This window comes from Macadamia integrifolia, unplaced genomic scaffold, assembly GCF_013358625.1.
Source record: "Macadamia integrifolia cultivar HAES 741 unplaced genomic scaffold, SCU_Mint_v3 scaffold692, whole genome shotgun sequence".
Taxonomy (NCBI): Eukaryota; Viridiplantae; Streptophyta; class Magnoliopsida; order Proteales; family Proteaceae; genus Macadamia; species Macadamia integrifolia.
Genome location: NW_024870515.1, coordinates 204,637 through 210,113, shown reverse-complemented (window position 1 = coordinate 210,113; position 5,477 = coordinate 204,637).

Sequence of the window (5,477 nt, the reverse complement as noted above, 5' to 3'; positions counted from 1 at the left end):
ACAGCTGCAGAAGTTTGACAATCACAACTCGATTCCTCCCCCCAATGATCCCCCAACACATAAACCCCAAAGGTAAATCACATCCTAGCCACATACCTCTACATGAGCATAGTACGATTACACGATGGTGTCGCATCTTGTACCACGTGCCACCATGCACTCGTTTCTAAGCTGACTACGACATCTAATCTAGCATTCAGATAATGTCCAAATAAAATTCTTCTATCACATACATCAAGATATAAAGGATATTCATCATAAAACAAAGCATAGTATATTATGTAAATGCACATACAATGCATGACATGGCATATGTGATGTTTGGTCTACACATAAGTAATATGATGGCATGGCTAGACTAACACATGTTAAATTATGCATAAAATTTTGAATTTAAATCAGAGTCCACTCCCCACTTACTTGTATGTGTACTTGGTGCTTGTACCCGGTACGAAAAAGATCTGATGTGTAGGCACGAGTATATTGAGTGTAACGTATCATAAACATAATGGTTTATTATTTCACTATTTTGGGGGCAAAATCATCATGTTTGAATACTATAATCAGGTTTAGAATCATAAATGGGGGTTACCCATCAAATTTGGATCAATTCTGGGAATTCTGGAAAGACAGGTGGGCTAAAACCAGAAGAACGTGTTTCAGCCCACCTATTACTCTAGAGTCTAAAAACTGAGTTTTGGAAACTCAGGTGGGCTAAAACTAGAAGATCGGTGGGCCATGTAGCCTGTCATTTTCAGCTCACTGGTTACTCTAGAGCCTAGAATCTGAGTTCTGGGAACTCAGGTGGGCTAAAACCAGAAGAGAGGTGGGGTAAAAATAACCCTCAGTCTTTGAACGAAATTTTTTCAACATCATTCTCGACTTTCCTCTGGCTTAGAGAACTTGTTTGGGGATGATCCGACGACTCAAATCACTTGTTTGAGGTCCAATCATATACCCTCAACCTAGATCTAAGATCAAATCAAAAGAAAAGGAAGATTCTTACCTCCTTTTCAAGAACACCAATAAAACACCAAATTTCACGTATTTTGCTCAAGAACCTCCAAATACTTTAGATCTTCACCAACACTCCTTTCAAATCTTTCAAAATCATTATATACACCTTCCATTAGACCTTAGATTTGATTATCCAAGTAGGATTAGCAAGATCCAAGTGAGTTCTTTCTTAAAAATCAAAAAGAGGGTTTAAGGATGGGGTTTTCCTAAGAATCCTTGGAATGTGTGCAATCCCTACCTCAAATCGAAGACCTCGATGAGCTGATCATAAATCCGGGCTCAAAATACCAAGACCCAGCTCCGGTGAAGCTCTACGGTCAACTTCCCCTTCTTCTTTCTTCTTCTTCCTCTTTTCATTTCTTCTTCTTTCTCTCTTTTCTTTACTCTCCCACCGACCAACTAACATTAATGAGGGAAAAGACAATTAATGTCTCCCCCCTTTTATACCTGGGCCCCCAAAATATCTTCTAAATCTCAGGTGGGTTGACCCAGGTGGGATAAATCTTAGGTGGGATAAATCTCAGGTGGGTATATCTCGGGTGGGTATATCTCAGGTGGGTATAACTCAGGTGGTTAAATCTCAGGTGGGTACATCTCAGGTGGGCTAAATCTCAGGTGGGGATATCTCAGGTGGGCTAAATCTCAGGTGGGCTAAATCTCAGGTGGGCTTCAATGGGAATAAACTCCCACATAATATTAAATTACGTTGGCACCCACAAATACTAGTACCTGCCTTTACTTTTTGTACATGGCCTTGTGGTGCGTGCAAGTACAAGGCCTGAGTGCACATATTACACTTGGTACCCGCTCGATCATGTCAGGCCAACCCGAGTTCAAGGTCACCCTTGCTTCCATATTCCATATGGTACCTATTTTGGTTCTCTCAGGTTCAGCCCCTATATGATCAAACCAAGTCAATGCAGTTAATTTGATCGGGTTTAAAAAGTAGGGTATCACAGGTCAGTTGTCATATGCAAGTTATTAAGTTGTGGTAGGAGTGTTGTAAGGGTTGTGGGACGTGGGAGATCATGGCAAGAGTAGTGGATAACTACTTCCTATTGTAAGCTATTAAGTAAGATGAAGAAGGAATACTTGAGGATCGGCTTCCTCCTAATCAAGCCACATCTTTTACAATCTTATCTCTTCCTACCTATTTTTCCTTTGTTAGGTAAACAAGGACACATACCATCAAGGTTGAAATCAATTGGGAAGTCAAACTTCTCAAGAGCCAAGTTTGAGGTGGAGAAATTTAGTGGTTAAAGAAAATTCGGGTTATGGCAAAGAAGGGTGAAAACCCTATTAGTGCAACAAGGTCTTCACAATTAAAGGAAAGACTAAAAGTCGAAAACATTGAGCGATGATGATTGAGAGATCTTGAACTTAAGACAGTGGACACATATTCATTTAATGCTTAGGTGATGAAGTCATACATTATGTTTATAAGAAGGATTTGTTGAAACTGGAGAAATTATATATGACAAAGAGCCTCACCAGCAAACTATACTTAAGCCTGTTGTATTCCCTAAGCATGAAGGAAGGTAAACCTCTCTTGGATCATATAAATACATTCAACAAGATTGTTAATGATCTATTAAGAATCGAGGTAAAGTTGAACGAAGAGGATAAAACACTTTTACTCACATCACATTTGTCTTCCTATGACGACCGTAGCTCGTCACTGTTGATCGACTTCAATAACTCTTCATCTTCTTCAACATGCTTTGCTTCTTGACTCGCTCCAAGGAATGTCCTTACTATATTGGAAGCCATGGTTCTTCATAGTCTCACAAACACGACCAAAACCAAGGATTGGTTACCATTGCTCTTCACATGTCTCACACATATATTAGAACACCCAATCACATTAACGAGAGTTTTCATATTCAAAACATATCTATCAAACTGATAGATCCCTTATGATTTAACACTGATGAATCACTCTCGTGAGGATCGTTCTTGGCCAAGTCTTTTTGGGTATTCTGGTGACCTTCCACTATGCAGTCCTAGCCTTGTGAACAATCATCTTAGGGATTGGGCTAAGAGTTCCGACTCTTGTTAACCACGATATCACCAATGCTTGTGCTAAATATCTACTTCCCAAGTGGAGTAAGACAAACAATTGGGGGTTGATCACATAAGTGTTGGGTTAAACTTTCCCAAGGATATAAATAAAGGTAAGGCTATGGGGAACTCTTGCATTGTGAGTGAAATAATTATGAGCCTGGTTTGCTGCAAGCAAGGCCTAAAGTACTCTTTGTTTATGTTTTTGGGTGGGCCGATCATTCCGTTCGGAGTTTAACAAATGCCAATATTGGCACATGTACTTCGCTACCCATCTTCCTCCTTTTCGGAAGATAATATCTCCATGGTTGTTGGTTTGATTAGAAAACCCCTTAAAATCTAGAGGAAATTACACTTCCCTCTCCTGTAGTTTGCCTTAATACCACTTCCCCCTTCCCCCTCCCCCCCAATAGACTTCCAAAAATACCACTCCCCACCCCTATAGTTTAAAGGTTCTATGAATCGTACCTCTTCTATTAGATAACCTTGTTATGTGATGACATCAGCCTTAATATATTATGGTCCTGTTTGATAACGTTTCAAGAAACGCATTTCTGCCGTTTTTGTGTCAAGAAACGATAGAAATGGAATTGACAAACTCGTTCCATTTCTCCTGTTTTCGTAAATAGAAATCAAAATTTGTGGTGATTTCTGTTCCTAGAAATGGCATGGCGAAACAAGTATGACTTGTTTTGCCGTTTTTGGGAACAACTCTGGTGCTCAAAAATTGTGAAATCCTCGACAAAATAGCCCCCACAACCATTTCTCTTATGAAGCCTTCATGCGAGAATAGAGAGAAGTCGCCTTCTTGCAGAGAACCTGCAACCCTCGTTTAGCGCATGTTAGCGGAGCTCCGGCTCCCCTAAAGGAGCCTTCGCTCAAATAAAATTTCCTAAAAACGAAGCCCCAAATCAAAAGGACAGAAGGGTTTGATCTTAGGGTTTGTTTTTATGCTTTGAAGATTTCAGATCTGTGCATTGATGAGGAAAAGAAAGGAAGATAGGGTAAAGAAAAAAGTTGAAAGCCTGGGTAGGAATCGGTGCGTGGGCCGCTCAGGCGGAGTGTGTCGAAGCCGAAGAGCGAGAGAATGCTGCTGTCGTCGTAGCCAATTCTCAACTCACCGGTGGTGATGAATCTTTGAGTTTTCCGAGTCTGAAAGAAGTTGTGGCTGCCAAGCCTACGAAGAAGAAGGTGATGCTATCTGAGTTCACCACCGGTGTTCACGTTGGCCCAGGTGGAGCCAGGCGCGATTACTCCACGGAGTCCAGGTGTTTAACTACTGATGAGATGCTTTGATTGCCAACTGGCCCCAAGTAGAGGACTCCTAAGGAATTGGAGCACGGTCGCCTCGACGGTGGGTTCTGCTCTTATGGCCGAACATTTATCAAACACCTTCAATTTTGTTTCTGTTTTCAGCAATAGAAATTTCTATTTCTGCCGTTTCTTGAAACAGAAATAGCAGAAGCATTATCAAAAGGTGACTATATTTAATACCGAAATTACCTTTAGTGATACGGAATAATATTTAGACCCCTCAAAGGGATTTTCGTTGTGCACAGGAACCAAATAGTCGATTGAAGGATTGAAGGATTGAAGGATTGAAGCATCGAGCCTTTCCTTCTCAAGAACCTGTTCGACGAGCTCAGGAGTCATCGGAGTGATGCAGGTCTTGTCAGCCAAGTAAGGATCGGTCATACTACTTGCAGGGTTTGAGTTTATGAGAACCACTTCGTGTCCCTCTTCTTTGAGAGCCTTGCATGCCTGGGTACCCGAGTAGTTGAATTCGCAGGCTTGGCCGATTACAATAGGTCCTGCGCCCAGAATCAAAATCTTCTTAATGTCAATTCTCTTCCCCGATGACGTCCCACGGAACAGGTCGTTCGCCAAGTCAGTACTGCTGGCCGCAGTCAGGACATGCTCGCAACGCACGCTGGACTTGGCAAAGTGAGCGAGTGGTCACCCCTGCTGGAGTTTCAAAGAGGTAGGATTATTCTTCTTCCCTGTCTTCTCAGAGTAAACTAGCAAGGGCAAGGCTGTGGATTTCAACCAGTTTGATTTGGAAGACTACCAAACACATGTTGACGACGAAGAAACCAACTCGATGATAAGCTTTCGCAATGATTCATGCAAAACCCCATCTCTATGCGTGTGTGTATGTGTAGGTTGAGATGGAATTTTGGGCTAAGAAATCGATGAGTTGTAGGATTTTAGAGACGAGAAGGTAACATTAAATAATATCAGACCGTGAGTTACAGAGAACAGAGTTTGGTGAGAAAGCGGAGAAGAGAGAATGAGGGAGCTTCCGTGATAGTTTAGCTTTTCTCTAGGGTGTGGAAGATCTCCTTTGCTTTCCTGGACAAATTTTCTAAGCCCTTGTTTTTTTTTTTTTTTTTTTTTTT